Here is a 23,081-nt window from a genome sequence, read left to right on the forward strand (position 1 = left end):
AACAATGCTGGAATTATCACACTCCCTGACTTCAGCTTGTACTACAGGACAACAATAATCAACACAGCATGGTATTGGCAGAAAACCAGACACATAGACCAATGGAATAGAATTGAGAACCCAGAAATAAACCCACATAAACATGGACAGATAATTTTCAACAAAGAAGCCAAAAACATACAATGGAGAAAAATCAGCCTCTTCAATAGTCATGTACTATGTAAGATTTAAAGTCTATTCATGATGCTAAGCTAAGCTAGTGCTTAATGCTATTATCAACAGTGGTGTTAAATTTAGAGTCATTTTTTTAAATGGCTTCTTGTGGATCACTTAACTCAACTGTTGACAAAGATAGTAGAGCTAATGCACAGCTCCTGAAGCTTCTCTCTACACAATTATCTAAAAGACCTTGCTATCAATCTTCTTTATTGTGTCATTTTGTCAAGCAAAGAGTAGTCAAGGGGTCTGAGAAATTCCGCTACTCCCAACAAAGAGAAAAACAGTTAAAAACTTCTAAAGCTGTTATTTTCAAAGTTTGGGGACATCTATGTCCCCTCAAATCACAGAATGAGTTCACCAAAAGGTAATAAATGATGGCTTGTAAGAGTAATGGCGCAGAAACAAATGGTGCAGAGCTCTCAGAGATGGCATTGGTTAGACAGCTTTGTGCGTGTGTCTATGCATTGCGTACCCATTATGAGAAAGCAATTTTGTCACTCTCTCCCTCTCCCTCTTTCTCTTATGCAATATAGAAACAAGGCTGAAATACATAGTGTGGGGTTTTGCAAAAATCATGCTGCAATGCAGCTAGAGCAACATTACCCAGAGAGCTTCTTAAATATCAGTTTGTAGAACTCACCCTTGCTGATTCTGAGCTGGTAATTTTTGAGTGGAGTCCAGGAATCCAATACTTTAGTAAGTAACCCAGATGCTTGTTATGCCTCCAGCTTGAGGGTTGGCTTTTGAAAACCAGTGGTCTAGATGACCCAGCAAATAACCCCTGAAAAAGTACAGAGATACACTGCTCACACAGTTTGGCTTCATTGCTCATAATAGGAATTCAATACTCTAAGTCTCTGAATTGGTCATTTGCTCAAACTGCTCAAGTTGTGAAAAATCTGTAAAACCTAGCATGTTTGAAAACTGCAGCATCAATTGCAGTTTCTATATTTTAAAACTTTAAATCACTTTAAGCGCTCACCCTCAAACACCTTCAGATTCAAGCTTCGTTAGGATTTTTCTCTTATGCTGTGACTACTCTGGTGAGCAAATTATTTCCCCATGTCTGAATTAGTTTCTTAAGAGGCTGAATATCATAATGAAATGAGAAAATATGAATCAGTGCAAGGAGAAAATTTCTTTTTCTCTTCCCCTCCACATGCAGTAATATGTTTTCAGTATGCATGAGAGTTTGATGAATAAATTAAAAGACAATATCTAAATTGTGTATTGATTTTTATACAACAGAAAATAAGGTCATGTATCTGATGGAGACCATCATAAAGGGCATACATTTTAAAAGAAAGAGCAAAAAACTAATTAGGCAAAATTTTAAAACATAGCACCTTATGGGGCCCATTGTCTCTGGAAACTGGAAACATTAGTTATCCTGTATTATTAAAACTATTTTTAAATAACTACTAACAGAGTAAACTTTTGGCATTTTCTCTAAACATAGGCTGCCATGCAATCTAAAAAATAAGTAGTCTGGGAGCATACAGCTCATCATGTTTTATGTTCTACTTTAAAAACTCATTAAATTGCCATTGATGACGTTTGTAAAGTTCATGGCAGTTTTCCTGTTTAGTTTTTTGGTTAGCACCTTGCCCCAAGCAAAGGCACCCATGGGAAGCCATGCCCATAACCAAAAGGTTGTTGCATGAAACAATGAGTGTTCCATATGTAGACCACTTGACTGCCTTGGGTTTTCTGCCTAATACAAACTGAGATCAAAAGATACTGATTGTTCAGCAACAAATAAAACCTACATGTACATATAATCATCCACACCTTTGCATTTTTTAAAAAAAATTAATATGACATTTTTTGAACTTAGAGTTCTTCCTCAGTTAATAAGCATCCAAACAGCATCTTGACCTGTGGATACTTAAATTGGCTGTTTCCATCCTGATTGGTCAATGCCTCCTGCTTCTGATTGTTTACTACTTTGACTATATCCTGCTCATTTGTAAACATGGGCAACTTTTCCCTGCCTCTCCAACCAAGGATGACTTTCTTTCAAACTCGCAGAACACACATTTACTAGACCACACAAATCTAGAAATGCTGTTGGACAGTAAAGTGCAAGAGTTAATTTTTCAATGAAAACTGTAAACCTAACCTTTTTCAGGACAACAAATGATATATGATAGCAAGAAATGGGAAAACAAAGTGCTGAGGTAATTGATTGAGTCACTTAGAAAATGAAGGTCCTTCGAACCAGAGAATCTTGATCACCTGAGTGAATTCTCTCATTACACAGATGAGACAAGAGCAGCAGAGGTTACAAGGCATTAAGGATGTCATAGTTAGTTTAATACAGAATTAGAACATGACATAATCCATGAAAATGATAGGTACTCTATAGTATATATGATGGGTGGGTGGACGAAGAAAACAAGACCCTTTAGAGAAGGGGCCTTTCTTTGACACAAGTAGTTCTCAACTTGTTTTACCTCAGGTGACATACCTCAGAGGTAACATTCACCTGTGTCACCTGCAGTCACTACTTTTCACTATGTGGTGGGGTACAGTGATAAGTACAATGTTGTGTAAAATTCCTAGGAACACAACTGTAATTCTACTTCCTTTCTTCCTCAACTCATCATTGAGAAAATACCACATATGAGCACTGTTATACGACTTAGTGTTACCAAAATGATGAACTAACTGAAAGTTAGGTGCCTAAAGAGTTGACTTTTATAAAATTGGAGTCATACATTGTCATCAAAAACGATTTCAATAAGCAATTGCTTTTTGTTTGCTTGTGTTATTTCTAAACCTTAAATCCATAATCATCTACTCTGTTGATTTCTTTAAAGAGCACAGTTCATGCAATAATAAGGAATGTATGAGTCTATGACATTTCCTTAGGTTTAGATTAAGTAAACATGGCTTTGGGGCTATTCTCTTTAGTCATAACAAACATTGAATTATGAATAGAGTAGAGCTATCCACAATATCTTGCTTTATATCACAAAATTTATAAACCTAAGATTTGCAGTGTAACTTGTATTTAGGATAAAAGCAGATTCTTTTCTAATAATTATAAGAGCAACATCTTAAAAATATTCAGAAATATATTTCTAGAGAAGGCAAAAAGTACCCAGAAACATTTTAAAATTAAAATTTAATAATTGGTTGTCTATATAATTAAATTTACTGAGCCTAGCCTAAGATGTTTCTATAGGCTTGTTGTGCTTTTAAGATGCCTTGGATTAACTTTCAAGCTTAGTAACTGGTAAACAGTTCTAACACAAATAAGCTCAGTTAACTAATACGAACACATAAAAAGTCAGGGATAATAAAGTGATTTGACTAAGGTGTAACTAAAACTGTATGCATCACATGTGTGTGCATGCGTATATATACATATGTATGTGATCAATATACACATTTTAAAACATTAAAGTCAGAAATACATAAAGAACAAGTGAATTTCCTGTTTCAATCACATTTCATAGTGAGCATCGCTCACTGATATCTTTTGAGAATAAGAAATAATAATCAGAACTTTCTCAAAATGCAGACTGACAGCTAGGAATGATGCTGAAGAAACATTATTCCTAAAGCAATCCATCTATATTGCCAGTCACAGGTCTTTACTTCACCCAAGATCCATAGTAGAAAAAAAGAAAATTGACATATCTCCATTCATACATTCATTAAGGATTGTCCATGGTTAATTCCCTTAGATTTGAGCATCAGACAAATCTATAAGTAAAGCAAAATGTGCATAAATGTGGTGGTAATATTTGCCACCTGTGATACAGTAATGTCTTGGACTCCTTGAAAGCAAGGTCAATTGTAATTATTGCACTACTTTTACTATGAGGCTTGCTTCTTTGCTGATGTCAAAGGGTATATGAGTTTCGTGCTGTAAGATTGGACAGTGCAAAGATGATAGAAACAAATGTAAATCACCATGAAAATCTAGTTTATTCCACCTTTTACTGCATATCATTCTGCAATTCTAAATATCCATAATTCTCAGAATGTGGAAACTGTGACCTCATTAAACATGAGGAAATTGGCATTCTTATTGTTAGGCTCAGAAATAAATGTTGCCCACACTCTTTTATCGCCCATCTTAGATTATTTTCCCTCATTTACACAAGGACAAAGAACGTTTTGCTCAGAACTGTGGTGAAGCAAAAAAACTCTCAAAGCAATTGTAGGATTTAGTGTACACTGAGAAAATGTTTCTCTCTCAGGACAAAAATCTAAGAGAACGCAACAGAAAATGTATAACTGTCACAGTCTCTGGCTTTATCTCACCATCAAAGAGCTAGACAGATAGACAGAAATACAGGCACTCTGTGTAAACATAGGTTAATACCTGCCAACTAATTTTCAAAATGAAATACAGGCATGGTCTGAAGAACCTCTTCCAAATAAACACCTCCCTGGTAAAAGGCCTTTTCGTACATAATACCCAATGTTCCAGAACATTCCTATATTTTAACAAAATGTTTTGCAGCTAATGTTTATATAATAATATTTTGTATTTATATCTCCCAACACAATATTTATCACAAAATGATTGTGGTAAACCCTTAAGTTATAATCCAAACACCATTGGTCATAGGCACAATTCTAAACATTTGAAAAGGTCACAAAGTGCCAAAAAAAAAAAAAAAGTCTCTTGGATATTAATAAGTATGAGGGCAATATAGTTTCATAATCAATGGGAACAATTTTCAGTCCCTGTGTGCTCATCCTGAGTATACCTCTTCAGGGACTTTCTTATATAACTATTGTGTTTACCTAGTGGGTCCCTAAAAAGTTGAGAAGGAGCTAAATGAAATTGTGGAAAAGAAAAAAAAGCAAGGGACAGAAAACAAAACAACAGTTAACAAACCATATTAATTGGTGATCAGAAAGCAATAGTTTAAAAATTTTGTATCTTAAAATAAAAGTTTGCTACTTAAATATGAAACATCAGTTTCTTGTGTTTTAGTTACATTTTAGAATGTTGAAGGTTTGAATTGATGTTTAAAGGCACTGTTTCTCAGTTGAAATAAGGGAAAATGTTAGTTTTCACCCAGGATATTTGATTTACAAGAATAGATTACTGTCAAGAACCTAGAAATGCCTGTTATATAAACACAGAGATTATCACAAAGTAATGTATAATTTATGTAGTGTTTCTATCAAACCACTATTCATTACAAAATTTCAGTGTATTCAAAAGCAAATTTATGTCAAGTTTGATTGTCACATCATATGTTTTATAATGTAATGAGATAATAAAATGATTGTAAACAGTCTGATAAAAGTATATTCTAATCTCTAATTTCTGATTAAAGAAAATTAACTTAGAATTTGAATAACAGGGGCCGGCCCTGGCCCAGTGGCTCAGGTGGTTGGAGCGCCATGCTCCTAACACCAAGGTCCGATTCCCACATGGGCCAGTGAGCTGTGCCCTCTATAGCTAAGACTGTGAACAACGGCTCTCTCTGGATCTGAGCTGCTGTGAGTAGCTGGAGCTTGGCAGCATGAGCTGCTGCGTGCTGCCTGCCGGCAGCTGTGAGCGGCCAGAGGCCAGCGTGAGTGGCCGGCAACCAGTGAGAGCTGCCATGAGCTGCTGTGAATGGCTGACTGGTGGGAGTGCAAGGCTCATAATACCAGCCCAGCATGGGCCAGGGAGCTGTGTCCTACACAACTAGACTGAGAAACAATGGCTTGAACTGGAGTTGGGGGGGAGGCGGAAGAAGGGGGAAAAAAATAATTTGAATAACAATTACAACTAATTTCTACTTCATATCTAGAATTCAGCCATTTAAAAACTATACTAATACTTTGCAATAAAACTTCAGCATACACTATATCTATTTATATTTTATTTACTATGTTAGAAATAATTTATGTAGCACTTCATACAAGATTTGTGGCGATACCATAATTCAGCCAATATCTGCACAATGTCAAGTAAACAATAAAATAACAGATTGCATGGGACAAAATCTCAACACCCCAGCTTCTCTACTTACTAGCAATAATATTAGAAAGGTTGCATTATTTCTCGATTTAATATGGTTGAGGTAATAATAATAGTGGCTACTCCACAGAGTCTTTTTGGTTGAATGTGTTAAAAAGCTCATATAATAAAAGTCAGTTATTATTGCGAATGGCTGGCTGTCCAAGTGAACAGTGCATTTTAGCCCTGATTTTTTAAACATAATTTTCCTTGCACGTGCAATACAAATAATAATATAATCTACCTTACAGAATTGTGAGGATTAACTATACCAATCAACATTAAGCTTTTAGCATAAACTCTGGAACAAAGTAAATCCGTAATAAATGTGAGATTTTATTTTTATTAATATCATTGGGGAAATCCAGTGTATTCAGTTTTTCATTGTCATACAGACTGAGACCTTTCTGCAGCCATTTGTACTCAGAAATAACCGACTGATGGTTTTTGCTGTGTTAAAACAAACCATGCCCAGGGTCAGATTCTGACACAGAAATGTCACAGCTAATCTTTGCTGAATAACACATCACCTTAACCCACAGGGTCTGAGAAATGCTGTGGGAGATAGACAAGACCACTTAAAACCAACCAACAAACAAAAACAAAACTGGTATGTAGTAAATTTTTAAGGACACAGTTATTGATGTTTTTTAATCTCTCTATCTCATTCACCGTTTAAATGTATTTGCCTCTGACACTCACGCTCTGCTCTTGCTCCAAGAAAATTATACTCCTCTTTTCCCTAAATGCTTCATTTTGATCCAAGATGTGAATATATCCCCAGGCTACATTTCAAAGAGGGAATCATTTCCCACTGTTGATAAAGAGATTAATCGTGAAACTCATTTTTTTTATCAATACCCAGTGATGGTCGTTGTTCTGAGACATGGTGACAGATGTCAGTTCACACCTACAGAATTAAAACTGAGTTTCTACCTAGAATTATGCCTGTTATAGGTATCAGCGAAAATTTTATGGTATGAAAGCCTAGCATTTGATCATATCAACTTTTTTAGTAAATATAGTTCATAACGTACTGTGAGTTGGAAATATTTATCGTTACTAATTTTATACTGTACTTCATCTTTAATTTAGAAAGCAGACCACAGTGTAAGGAAGTATTGGAATAGACAGTGGACAAAAGGAGTATATTCGTCCCAACGCTGCTCTTAATCTGAATGAGTATGGATATAACACTTTTCTCTGTGTTTCCTCATTTCACAGATCGCTTTCTCTTCCACAGAACTGAGGCATCTGGATAGATGAACAATGAAGTCCTTTTCAACTTCAGCATTTTGTTAGGTATTTGGTGATTCTGGGCACCAGAGAACAGTCAGCATGATTCAGCTTTAAGACCAGATTTCCCCAAAAATAAGACCTAGCCCAACCATCAGTTCTAATATGTCTTTTGGAGCAAAAATTAATACCAGACCCGGTCTTACTTTAATATAACGTAAGACCGAATCTTACATAAAATAATATAAGACCAGGTCTTCTATTAATTTTTGCTCCAAAAGAAGCCTTAGAGCTGACGATCTGGCTAGGTCTTATTTTCAGGGAAACACGGGAGGTAAGTATTGGGCACATACTATGTGCCAAGCACTATATTAAAAACTGGGGAAACAAGCATGGGAATGGGTAGCAGCAAAAGTATAAACCATACTGTGAGGTCTGTGGGTATGCGTGCTCTGATTGATGGAGCTAGGCATTCCCTAGGCCACGCACAGGGTCTCCAGTGTTATTAGGTTGGAGGGGAATTAATATATGTTGGATGAATGAATGATGTGTTTTATTATGTTTATTTCCAATGTTTCGACATGGCTGAAAAACTCCATCGCTTGCCAATTTCAGAGAATTATCAGAGGTAAAGCCACTATAGAACTGAACTTTGGACTTGACTTTTCAGGGCAATTGCAAAGGAAAGCAGCAAACATTTCAACAGTGAAAGTCTCTTTGGAAATAGAGGCTATTATAAGGAATGAGAGGGATGTTTTTATGACAAAGACTTTTAGTCAGTTACCCTTCTTCATTTTTAAACACACCCTATGACTTTTAAGACCACCATCACTAGCCTACTCATTTCTTAGGTTGTATAGGCACATCTATTTCTTATTTTTGAGGCTACAAAGACTGAAGTCAAATGTTAAATATTTCAATACCTTTACCATTGACATTATGATATTCTTTAACATTAATTTTAAATTTGCTGCTAAAAACATTTCTTTTTCTCCACAATCTATTACGTATCTATGAGGCATTATGGTATCAAAGAGATATCTTATATAGGCCTTTTGAGATCTGGATTTAAATCCTAGAAAACACACATAATGAAATCATTTATGAGAGGCCTGTTTTATAACAGGTGTTAAAAAACTGCTGAACACAAAATCAGAGTTTTAAAAAAGAAGTAAACGAAGATGGTCAATACTACACAGAACATTTTCTCTCTACTCCACTTGCTAAACAGTTAAAGAGTCAGGAAACAAAAGGTCTGCCCTTGATCCTTCCTTTTAAAAAATATCTGTGGTATGTTGAGACTTAACATGCATTATGTGGAAAAGATGTCAACCAACAGGGTTATCAGGCGTGGGTCACATCAGTAACAATTCACAAAATGCACAACAAGGGATTATTAAGACTCTTGGAATCTTCAGAATGTCCTAGCTGCTTTTACTCTCAGGAAAAAAAAAAAAAATAGAAGTTTTTTTCATTTTCTGTCTATCACAGATGCCTGAACTTGACTCCTAATATTGATAAGGTTTTTATTTTCACTATTTCATGCAGAGAATTTTCCATGTAAGAATCATGAATCCAAGTCATTTGTGCTGGTTGTCCTGTGTGAATTTGCCCTCAAACTACGCGTATGAGTTTAATGCAAGAACAGCAGTTGTCACCTTGTGAGGCTGAGCAGGACAAATTTCTTGCCTATAGTACAGGTCAGCACTGTCACCTGAGCTTTGTGACTGTCACAGGATTCATCATGAATGCTGTCAGAGAAGCACACTACGTCCAGGCCCAAATGCTGTAGGCAATGATTTGTGCTTCGGTCAGCAGACCAAATACAGTCTGCACACTCAAGGCTCTTCCTAAGGCACAGGGACATTTTAAGAGGTTTCTAAATCTTGTAAAAATTTAGAGCCCAGAGCACAGGAGTCATTATACATTCAACTCCCTTATCATGAAAAAAAGAAACTTGAAGCTAAGAAAGATTGGGTATTAGCTCAAGGTCACCTGGCTAATTATTGGAAGAAGCCTTGGAGTAGAACCTTAACTCCTGACTCTCCATTTCAAAATGCTTTGCACTACAGCTCCATTTAAAGAAGAAGGTAATTTTTATAGATATGGGTGGGATGCATGAGCATAGTTTATAAGCAGAGAATCCATAAAGTAACAAAAGAATCAAACTCCATTCAACTTTTAACTCATTCTCTTCCATTCCCAAGGTTCTTTCCAGGGCACTCAGCAACAAAGATAAGCCCATTCTTGCTACAGGTGGATATCAAAAACTGAGAAGAACCATGCCAGTGGGCTATGGGACATCTGCACTTCCTATAAAGTCCATTAGAGAAATAAATTAATTAATTAGGGTAATAGATATTGAAGGACACTCAAAAACTACACTTCAGGTATGTATTAGTCCATCATTAATGCTATAATAAACATTTATTTCTCATAGTTCTGGAGGTAGGGGAAGTCCAAGATCAAGGTATGGAAAGATTCAGCGTTTGGTTAGAACTTCCTCCCTGGTCCTTACATGGTAGAAGGGACAAGGGAGCTCTCTGGGGTCGCTAAGGACATTAATCCCATTCATGAGGGCTCTGTACTCATGACTTCATCACCTCCCAAAGGCCCCACATCCAACGTCACGTTGAGGGTTAGAATTTCAACATATGAATATAGGGGGGAACATGTCTATTCATGGTTATATAGAGGTCATGAGCAAAGGATGAAGAACTATAGGCAGAAACCTGTTTTGTGACAGAATCAGTGTCTTAAAAATGTCTATTGTTGGCAGCTAGCTGAGTGATCAGAACCAGGATGGCGGAAGATCAGGGACAAGTTTAAATTTTAAAAGAATAACAAAAGTAAAATAGAAAAACGGAAGCCTTTCATAAGAAGCTGGAACAGAAATGACTCATGCCTTTCACATTTAGACTTAATTCTCAATGTTTCATACCCTTCAAATAATACACTCCACTCACACTGAACTTACAGTTCCTCAAAAAGGCTCATTCCTGTGAGTCTTAGAACATGCGATTCCCTCTTCTTGGATATTCTCCCCAGCTTTGCAACCTTCTTTAGCTAATTTCCCATCTGTCAGAACGCAGCTCAGATTTCATCTCCTTTAAGTATGATGATCAATGTCATTCAAAGCAAGAGAATTCAAAGAAGGAAGGATGTGTTGGTAACAATCACATAACAAGAGGTTTGAAGAAGGAATGTCCCAGGCAAACTCAGTATAAGGGCACCATTATCTAATGTACTTCTCAGAACTATCACATATAGGTAACAAGTGCAACTATCTCAATTATCCTTGCAATAATTTTATCAACAAATAAATTCTTACAAATTAGCATATTTTTTAATTGTCCATAATTTTATTCATCCTAAACAGATGTGGTCAATGTGAGAGGATTTTTTTTAACTTTTACAAAGCTATAATTTTTCATTTGTGGAGGAAAAAAATGTAGTGTACATTCAATTTGGTTGTACATTCTTCACAACTTAGAAAGTATTAAACAAAGACTACATAAGTCCTGTGTATAAGTAAAAATGATCACATTACTAATCATTGAAAAAAATGCAAGATTAAAAATTATCTTCTAAATGTGTTCTTCATTATCAACCTTTGATATTAGATATTTGATCATAAAGAATGATTTAATCTAAAATTTTGATTAACTTCTATTGAAACTTTCAAAATAGCTCTTTAGTATCCTTAGCTAAAGGAAACTATGCTTGGCAGGTGACATAAAGCAGACTGAACCAGCCATTTATTTGTCCAACAGACACGTACTACATGCTAGCAAATTGAATTCTTCCTGAGATAATGAAGGTCCTATTTCCCTTAAATTCCAGCACATCTATTAATCTTTAAATAATATGTTATGACTCTCCTGACAATTACGACATCTGAAATTTCATTTTTCAACTTCTCACTGAAGATGACATTTTGTTTTGAAAATAGTGACAAGTGATACATAATTGCAATAGCAAATGAAAGGAAAATATTCCCATCCCATCTATGGGCAAATACTTATAGATTTGTAAAATAAAATATACTTCACAGTATTACATTGAAACTGTCTGGTTATGAAAAACAGCACATGTGGTCTCTTCAATCACTGAATCTCTTTACTGTTTGATGGATAGTATTTCATAGAATCGACTGAAAAGCAGATTGTTTTATATTATGGTAGGTTATTCCACACTAAACCACTGCAATAACAGCTACAATAACAACAACATAAAAACTGTAGTCATTAATGACTAAATTTTTACTATGAGCTCTACAAAAAAATCTCTATCGCCTAATCATGTTGTCCCAATTTCACAGATGAAGGGATTAAGGCATAGAGGGATTAAATAATCTTGCCTAAGGTTCACACAGCTGGAAAGAAAATAAAAATATATATAATAAAATAATAACAGTTTTAATAATAAAATAAAGTATTGGCTTTGATTTGTATAATGTTTTTAATGAGCTAGCCATACTTACCAAAACATACTTTAGTGTAAATAACCCAGTCCCAATTATCCAGATAAGGAAATTGAGATTTAAAGAAAGTAAATAACTAACTCACTTGTAAGTATATAATAACAACAACAATGAGAACCATGACAATTATGACAAGTGTGAATGATCAGCATGGGCCAGACTGTTTTAAATGCTTTTCAAAAATGTTGTCATTAATTATCACATAAACCCATGAGGTATTGTTAATCCTATCAGAATGACAAGAAACTGAACCACAGACTGGGATGTCTAAATACAGAGTCATGATGTTGATTATTATGCTAGGAGACCTCACTCACAAGAGGCTAATATATTGTTCTAAACAGTAAATAATAATGGTAAAAAAGTTTAGGCTTTCAGTTAATTTCACAGATCTCATTTTATTTAAACTTTTAAATAGTATAACACCTGCCACTAATTGTACAAAATTTAAATTAGTTCAAATGGCTACCATTATTTTGGAAGGTCATTTGGCTACTTCTTCGCATTGAGCATCCACCTGAAGATCATTAACATAGATCATTGTTAGATCCACAAACCTTTCCAAGAAGTCTTTTCACAAACATACCAACTCATCAGAACTCCTTGTCAGTCCCCGAAGGAAAGAAAATGCAGATATAAATTTATCTGTCAATTAACGTATATGGTTCTTAGTATATCAACTAAATTATTTAGATTAAGCTGGATTAGAAGATCTCCATTCCCATGAGTTTGTGTCATAAAGACTGTAATAAATGAGTAGCCTGGATTTATGGCCTTTCCAAGTAGCCATATGTTATCCTTAATGGTTGCCTAGCAGAAAACTTTGAATGTACAGGTGGCTCCAGCTGACCACTAAACCATCTCAAAGGAAAAACACAGAGAGGAAGAGAGAAAAAGAGACTCCTCAGATAAATTCTCCATAGAGAACAGGGATTAGCATTACTTACTACTACTACTTGATTAATAAAAATATAAATGTTTTCTCAAATTAAAAGACATAAATGATTTTTCTTTTGTCTTCCCTTTTCTTATCAGGATACCAATAACGTTAGCCTGATTCCTCTACTATTCAGAATATTATTGCATGTTATCAAAATCTACTTAATAAATACATAGCTTTTGAATATGCACCGTTCTTTGATCCCACAAATGTTTACTGAGTATTCAGTAGGTGACAGATATTATTGGATATATTCAAATATCACCCTTAACTATCTTCAGGTTTTTTAGAAGATTCCATAACAACTAATGATAACATGATACAGAACTCTGTTCTTCAAGAGGAAGAGAAAATGGGAAACAAACAAAAGAGATCACCTGATGGGAAGAGGTGAGTCATTTAAGCTTTTGTGCATGGATTTTACTTCCTTTATTGCTTCCCTTCTAGACTACAAACCCACTGAAGACAAACTCCAAATCTGAATTGTCATGTTATCCATTAGCACGGCTCCACACAAAGTTTTACTCATGGTAAACACTCTACATATCTTCTAAATAACTGCATAAACTAGAAAGTAATTGATTTGCATGTAACTACAATAGCTTTGCCAAAAACACAATCTTCCATATTTTTCAACATAGTTCTATGCATATAAAAAGAAAATTGCTCCATAGTTTAAAAATGTTTTCCTTACTGGCTCCTCAAGAGTATGATGACAAAAGTGACATTTGCCTAATCTGTATCTAATTTCCAGATGGGAGAAAATTAAATAATATTACTTGTTATAACCCCTAACACACTATTAGGTATTTGTTTGTTTGTTTGTTTGTTTTTCCAAAAGCAGTTTGAATTTTGTTATCCAGGAGGTGATTTCAGAATTACTTACAAAGACAAAAGGGAAAAATGCTGTGGTTTTTAAAATCAAGTACAATGCTCACTTTGATTTTTAAAGAAAAAATATAAATTAAAAAAAAATCAATCATACTTCATACGAGGTAGCAAATACCATATGAAACTAGCAAATATAAAAATGCATTGGCAGCTTTAAAAGTTGAAAAATGAAAGTAAACAATATTTGATATTTTCAAAGAATTGCATTTGATATCTCCACCATTGTAGCAGAAACTCATGGTCCTTGAAACTTCACTTTAATAAAATACAGGGAAAAAGTAAATTGAAAAGGCAAAAATACAGCAAAATACACACATACCCACAGGATATCTGACAGCATGATTAAAACCACTTCTAAGGAAAATGGTGAAATAATACCTGTAGATATTAAAATAATATACATCACAGGAAATATTAAACAGTGATATCATGTAATAAAAACATATTGGAAATACACACACATATAATTTAAATGGAAGGTGGAGATTTTATATATGTATATATGTGTGTGTGTGTGTGTGTGTGTGTGTTTGTATATGTGCCTAAGTGCAATGGTAGAAGACATAACACAGACTCACAGCTATTTTCCCTGTGATATCTACTTTCACATGAAAGACATATGGCAAACTTCATAAGCTGCCAGCAAAACACAGTACTGTAAGGCTTGAACTGTTGCATTCTCATTATATAATGTAACATAAATTACAATAAAGGTGGGAACAAAAGCATGAGGTATTTCTCAGTCTTTATGGCTTGCTCAAAGTCTTAAGAATTACTACATACCTTATAATTTACAATATTCCTACCAGCAAATAGGGGACAGCTAATTCCCAATGTCACAAAGGAGGAAAAAGAGTTATTTTCTATATAATCACAGTCAATTATGTTGGGGATAAAAGCTGGAAACATAGAATGTCACAGAAAAAATAAGCAGCAATCAGGTTGGGTCTACAAATCTTGAGCATATTTTAATTATTACCTTCCAAAAGAAGAGATGTCTTATTGCCTGAGGGACATGGAGTAACTCATGAAAAGGAATGTCACCAGCGTAAGTCTGAAAATGCAGGGTGGTAAAATCCAACTCATGCTATGTATAGAATATGCTTGTTTCTGTGATAAGAAGTGTATGTATGGGCAGGATAGAACAGTTTCACCAGTTAAGAAGTTTTTGCAATTATCTCAGTAAGAAAGAGATAATGGTTTGGATTAGGCATCAGTGGTGAAAGAGATGAGAATTACTTCAATTCTGGGTATACTTTGAAGGTAGATCTAAGACAATGTGCTAATTGGATATAATCTGGGCTGTAGGTAGAGTACGTCAATATGGGAAGAAAGGTCAACTATCCAGTTCTGGACATGATTTTGAAACATTCAATATGATATATGAGTTGAAATATAGGAGAGATCTCTGGGGTAGATATTTGCACTGGCTTAAAGCGAAGAAAGCACTAAAATTAAGATTTGGGTACAAACTTCCAGTTATAAAATAAATATCTAATGGGGATATAATGTACAGCATGGTGACTATAGTTACTACTATACTATATATTTGAAAGTTGGTTAGAGAGTAGATGGCAAAAATTCTCATCACAAGATAAAGAATTATAATATTGTACAGGTGATGGATGTTAATTAGATTTATTGTGATGATCATTTTCAATATAAATATCAAATCATATTTTGTCCACCTGAAACTAATATGTTAATTATACCTCAATTACAAACAAAACAAAATAGGAGAGTGACTCAGGGGAGGGAAAAATAACAGCCAAGCTATGCAACAGAGAACACTAGCACATTTCCAAACCCATTCCTTTTTCTTCCCAACCATACATTTAGATTACATTTGCTGGCCTCCCTTGAAGTTTGATATGATTGAATTCGAGCTGAAATGCCACTCCTAAGCCTGGGGCAAATCAGTTTCTCATGTATGATTCTTTCTATTCCTTCAATCTCTACCACTTGATAACAGACGCATACGGTGACTTTGCAAATTGTGTGTTGACGATGGTTTTGGAAGACATTGCTAGCGTTCCCCATATCCAGTTGCTAATTCATCAACCATGGAAGATTCTATCTCCAAAACCTCCTTTTACGGTTGAGGCCAATGAGTTGTTTTTGTTTTGTTTTGTTTTGTTTTGTTTTGTTTTGTTTTGTTTTGTTTTGTTTTTTAAAGTGATACTAGCAGTTCACTTTCTTCTGTTATAATGACCAACAGGAACCAATAAGATGGCGTAGCTACAGGAGGGTGGAGGTTTCTTCAGCCTGGACTACATGGAGATAATTTGCCCCAGAGAGTTGCTCAGACTTACAGTGGACTTTACAGAAAGACTAACCTTTGGTATGTAACAACAGGATTTTTGAGGCTGTTCTTTGCTGTGACGTAATCTAACCCATCCGTAATAAATAATAATGGTACTAGAAGAAGGACTGCAGTGCACTCCAAAAGGAGAGATTCTACTATTACAATTGAAAGTTATTTTAAATTGTATGCTCCTCAATCCTGTGGTTTTCTCTGGAGTTATAAGTGATTTTAAAAAAGCATGTTACATAAACCGATACAAATGATGAGAGTAAGAATTTAATAGGACCTAATTTCAATTTGGAAACTTAAGTTTAAATTTGGGCAAATAGACAAAATACTGAATTCTGATGCAACCATTAAACAGTCTCGTGTTTTTATCCATTAAGTAGTATGTTTATCATAAATTAGAATGAGAATTAAATGAGATGATTCACATGATGAACTTTGCACAGTGCCTGAGCTACAGTTAGATAGATATTATCTAACTTTACCTAATTTATCTTAATAATACCTGGTTAAGTATTAGTCCTTCAGAGATAAAATGTTGGGAACATGAACATTTCAGAGGTAAGTTACACACAGAGCGTTTTTTAACCCATTTCTAATATTATTCAGTCTAATTCTATGAACCAGATTACTAACACAGCGATTAAAAAATTGGTTAGCAGTGGTTCAGAGAGAATATTCTAGCATCACTAGAAATATGGTCTTGTTTGATGAAAATGAGTTTAGACTTAATAAAGTGGGATGTGAGATTCCTCATAATTCTATTCAGAATCAGAAGACTTACAGATGACCTCTTCAGGACATCATTCCACACTTTATGAGTACACGAGATTGAAGAAATCTTAATCTAACCCTACATACTTGTTAAAATAAAAAAAATAAAAAAAAGACTCAGAAAGATTAAGCAAATTAAGGCAACATTCCTGATTTGCACATGGTAATCTCAAAATTAAACCAGAATTCAAGTGTCTACTCCATTCTGCCATGATTTCCAGTGTATAGATATCCCTAATTGGCTACTTAGTAGGTTAAAAATTTTATTAATAAATAGCCTGTATCTTTAAAGCCATAAACAATATTTTTAGATCACGGGCTCCTTTTCAGTTGTCTAAAATTAGTATCTACCACAGTGTGTGGAAAAGAATGCAATTAAATAAATATCCACTAAGTGAGATGAGTAGAATTCTACCCCAGGACAGACATGGTACATGGCAGGAAATGCACTTCAGCATATTCCTACAATATTTACACTTCTACAAGTAGCTGCTCTACCAAAACCTAGAAAGGAAATACCACATTTACAAGTAATAACCAAGTACTGAGTAGTAACTAAGACACGTTAAAGACTTCAATACTGGGGCCAATAAATAAAATCTTCTATATTGTGAACAAGAAAAGTGCTGGCCTAAAATAGTCACTTCATAGCACTTGAAAAAAGCACATGAGCAATTCTGTTTCAATACAGCATCACTGAAAGGGCTACCTTCCAATTCAACAACTTATTCACCTAATATTTATTTTAGCTTTGAAATGCGGGGGTTGGGGGGAAAGGCTTATTGGTGTATGTAATTGAAAAGTCTACATACTGCTAGATGCCGGTACTCAAATGAGGCTATGACAACCCTTCCTTTCACTCTTCTTCATTCTGTTTTCTTTGTGATGGTTTCATTCTCATGCAGACTCTCTCCATTGGAAGCCAAAAGACTCTAAGAAAGAAGTTCTAAACCTATATCTTACCAGGTCAAAACCCCCACCAGAAAGAGAGGCTCTCCTACTAGAAGGCAGCACGGATTCTGACAAGACCAAGCAGGATACATACAAGCATGTCAAGTTAGCTATTGCAACAGTAATTGTTAGAGAGATTCTGGAGGGCCGAATATATTTAGGCCGTGTCACAGTCACCTAAGAACACTAAATTTTTCTCCTCTTTGCCTGGTAGTTGTTAGGTGCCCATGATTGGATAACTTTCGCTTATTTAATAAGCAATTTTCTAATATGTTGCAGGCGTTTTTCTGGGTACTGAAGATGTAAGATGAAAAGACAGAACCACTGACATGAAAAGTGTATTGTGCAAAAGAAAGATAGACTTGAAAACACATAAGTACAACACCATGACATCGTTCTTAAACGAAGACCAGTTGAAGTTTAGGGTAAGACATTCATCTGCCTAGGGAGAACAGCAAGGGTTTCCAGGTAAAGTATCTAGGTATCATTAAGAAGACACTGTGACTATACTAAATTTAAGAAACATTTCCAACAGTTTCTCCTTATAAAAATATTTTATGCTCTAGCAGCCAGAATTGCCTAATGTTTGTTCTACTCCTTGTTTTCAGCAAGTCTGTGAAAAGGCAGACATAGATTAGAATGCTGTCCTATCAAAATCAAGGAGAATGTAGTCCTGGTTTATCCCTGAAAATGCAGTTGAGGCATCTGTATTTTGCCTTTACTAAGTATGGAGAGTTTGGTGCTCACATGGATTAAATGGTGATTTAGTCCCATGGATTAAATGGCTTGAAAAATATCAACTTTTATTGTATTCTCTCCTGCCCTTATTTCCTGTCAAAAGGTGTAGCCCTGTCAAGAATTTTATTAAAATCCATTGTTATTACTTGTTCTAGTCTCTTACCTTCAGGCCACAATTACACTCCCAACTTCATGTATTTTACTCTGAAGTACATTATTACTTTTAGTAAAAATACCCAAACCTTACCAGCAATGCTGAGGTATTTCCTCTATAACAAGTCACATTTTTTTTGTCCATGTGGTAACATTTCTGATTGTGTTTTTATGGTTAGTGGCCTGTCACTAATTGGCAATATGTTTGCTTGTTTTTCTTAGAGGTGGATAAAAGAATGGAAGATCTTAAATTAACAGTATTTTAGATTTGGTAAATTATGGTGTATACCCCAGAAAGGATGAAAGCTAACTATGAGGCTCTATTATGAGCAAGACCGTTTGCATCCAGACTCCAACAGTTATTAGCTGGGTGGCCCTGGACAACTTACTTTCTCTGTGCCTCACTTTCCTCATCAATAAAATGGGTATACTAATACTACTAATTTCAAAGGGTTGTTATGTGAGATAAATGAGTAATGGCTTTAATCAATGTCTAGTACATAGAAAGCATCTTAAGTTAATGCTAGTTATCATAGGTTCTGGTTTGCAATACATTCTGCAGACTTTCAATGCTTAACCTTTAAATATTATTTTCTATCTATTGCTTCACAATTATAAATGACATAATGTTTGTCCTCCCGAGATTAGAGAGGCAAAGTAATTTAGAGTCTGGAGTCTGAATTGCAAAATAATCCTACTACACGATCCATTATGGATCTATCCATCACATGTGGCTATTTACATCTAAATTAATTAAAAGTAAATAAAATTAAAAATTCAGTTCCGGTGTCACACTAGCCACACTTCAAGGGCTCAATGGCCACCTGAAGGCACTGGTTACCACATGGTACAGCACAGATATAGGACATTTACATCATCAGAGAAAGTTCTATTGGACATTGCTAGAGTCTCCTAACCCAGTTCCCAAGAGAGTTCTCAATTTAGTGTCTATTTTAGTGTGATATCCTTATATTTAGGAGATACCAAATCTAAAAGACTTCAGTCGTAATGAGGACTGTTATTTTGTGATATTCAATCTTCTTTTTTACTCTAGATACCAATAATGTATATTCATAATAAACATAGCTAGGTTTGAGTTTGCTACCTGTGACTTCCATGTAGAATAAAGATGATCTGGTCAAGATGGACTGGGAATACTGGCCTTGGCAATGAGGCTCTGCGCTCTGATGAAACAAGTTTCCGCTTGCATTTGTGCAATAGGATAGGAATGGGAAAGGAATCGTTTGGAGGCAATGCCTCATGCTTATCTTAGTTAAAGAAACTTAAGATTTTTTGTTTCATTATTTCAACCAATACCTACTGTGGGGACAGAGCCCCAAACAGCAGTTTCCAGGCTCTCGGCCTCACATAGAAAGGTGCTGGCTCAGGTAGTAAATGGCCATCAACTGTGATTGGATGGCCATCAGCTGTGCCTAGTTGGCCGTCAGCTGTAACCAGTGAGCCATTGGCCACTAATATAACTGCTGTGGCTACGCTAGCAGAAAATGGGGGCTAGCAAGAAGATGGTGGCTGGCAAGCGCAGATTGCAGTTAGCACGGTGGATTGCAGCTAGCAAGGGGAGTCGGTCAGTTGGCAGAAAAGCGGACAGCAGGTCACATGTCATGTGAACGCAGCCTCCAGTGAGACCACAGTGGTATGACTTTTGGGCCTAGCCACATCCTGCGTTCTTATGTGGGGAGTGGGAGTAGAGATCCCGCAGGCCGCCCCGCACAACACCTGTGTTCTTGTGCAGAGAGCGGGAACAGAGACCCCACATGACACCCTGCACAACACCCACTGACCTCATACAAATTTAAAAATAAAAAAAAAGCCTTCTGCTCAGTTGTAGGTGGGGAAGCCAGTTTCTGAACTCAAATGACTTGATTTATATGGGTTATAAAAAGAACACTGAAATACTGTGAAAGTTAGCATATTATACTTTTAAATGAGATGAAACAGATGTAATGGAGGTCCAAATCAGGAGCACATAGAATTTTTCTAGCTGATCGTTAAACTTTACTGAAGATTTTAATTATACTTTACCCTCTGCCTCCTTCTTTTCTTGGTCTCTATTCTGGATCTGCCTTCTGAAGTCCCAAATCAATGACAAGGTCCAAATACCTGGATCTTCCACACAGGCACAATTGACCCACCCCTGAGGTAGGTTTGAATATATCTCAAACAGTATCTCTTGACCAAAGTTCACTTATTGTTTTCATAATTCACACCACCTTAAGAAGCTTATTTTGTGGGGTTTAGGTATGCTTATTGGAGAGAGTGTAATAAAGATTACGCGGCAGTGAGCTGCACAGCCTTGTTAGTCACTCAAAATATATCAGATTTTAAGAGAAATGCTGATGACATTCATCCTGTGTATGTCACAATTTTATCAAAATTAACTGTTTGACTTTTTCTTAACAATGAAATATCATCCTTAAAGTTTTCTAACTAAAAAGTTTTACAGCTTCATTTGCCTACAACTATTATTTACAAAGTAGTGCAAAAATAATGAAATCTACCTTCTTTCTCACCAAGTGATACACTAAGTAATTAAATAAACCACAACTTTCTGTAAGGATAAATTTAGCCCTCCTGTGGGAGTAGAAGCAAGGAGGTTGAAAGTAGTCTTCCCTGCCTTCTGTTCTCCTGAGAAGTCGTTATTCCTTCTCTCTGTGGGAACAGGACTGGATAAAAGCATTTCTTACTAATGTAGTATTTCTTACATTGAAAGCAAAGTGAGCATGAAAAGAGATTTCTCTCATCCTCCCGCACCTACTCAGGGAACACAGCTAGGAAAAATAATTGAGGTCACTGTATTTCCTTGGTTTTGCTTTACACTCCAATGCCAGGAGTAAATGATAACAAGCAGTCTTCTAACAAAGCAACTGTCTGAGTTCAAGTAATCCTTTAAATATCACACTTCCTCTGCACTAATTTCCAAATTCCCACACTCTTTTAATATCCATTGCCCTGTATGTGCTTCCTTAGAGTAGCCCAAACTGCCTAACGGGCCCAACTTCTGCCAGTCTGTTCATTTCATGCTTTCCCGCTTGTACAATAAAATCTCCCAATTTACTTACTAAAAGTCCAAGAAAGAATCTCACATAATAGTTAAGAGTCCAGATCCTGGAGTCACAGTACCTTACTTCTAATTCTAATTCTACCACTAACTAGATCGATAACTTTAGACAATAAACCTAATTTCCTTACAGCTCAGTTTTTTAACCTATAAAATGGTAACAAAAATATCTACCACATAAGGTTATTCTGAGGATAGGCTGAGATATTGCATCTTATATGCCATGGAACACGGCATGCACCCAGTAAATATTTGTTTTTAAGATGAAACTTTTCTTGGATCAGTTTTTATTTTCCTAACTATAGCAGCATAAAGGACTAGAATTCAATGTTTTTCTTATTTTGTTTTATCTTATCTACAAACAAGTAAGGGATAAGATAACCATTACCCTTTTGAATATCACCCAGAATTTTTAAAATATTGCTATATCACATTTGCTTCAAATGTTTTTTGAAGGAAATAAACCACACTTTAGTTGAAGATTTTATGTCTCTTCCTCATCTCATTTCCCTTCTGTCCCAGAGGCAATCGTCATCAAACAGTGTGTTTCTTCACATCTATGGCTGATATTTTGCAACACAAGCATATCTCATATATAAAACAACATATTATTAATGTTTTTATTGTTAATATAAATATTACATTAAACATCATCACTAAACTTACTTTTTCACTCAAAATTATTATTTGGGATCTACCTATACTTGGAATATTTGATATATTTCATTCATTTTAACTTGAGTATATTATTTCTTCTTATGAATATACTATAGTTCATTCATACTCTACTGTTTATAATTTTTTCACTTTACAAAATAAGATGCAGCAATAAATACATTTAGCCATGTTTCATTATAAAAACATGCAAAAAATTCTTAAAAATATGTAAGTAGTTAAATTGCGTTTTCATATTGTCTACACATTTTCAACTTTACTAAACATTGTACAATTGCTGTTATTATTATTCGTCTTTAACTACATCTTGCTTTTAATGTGCCCAAATAAGCATATATTGTAGAAATCATTCCCAATTGTGTCTTATAGATCTAATTATTTCTTTTAGTAATGGTTGCATAAAATTTCATGGTATGGATACGCCACAATCTTTACAACCATTCTCCTACTGATGGAAATTCACTGTTGTCAGTTTTTACTATTATATTATGAATATTCTTGTTCATCTGTCCTTATTTGCTGGTACATTTATTTCAAGGAGCTGGACTCTAATAGTGTGTTAGCATCAAATTCATATCAAGGCTCACTTCTCACAACTCTTTCCCCTACTCTTTAATATTTCTTTATTTTGAAATCTCCATTTTAGTTTGT

Source organism: Rhinolophus sinicus, chromosome 1 (assembly GCF_057876585.1).
Source record: "Rhinolophus sinicus isolate RSI-liver-muscle chromosome 1, RSI-T2T, whole genome shotgun sequence".
NCBI lineage: Eukaryota > Metazoa > Chordata > Mammalia > Chiroptera > Rhinolophidae > Rhinolophus > Rhinolophus sinicus.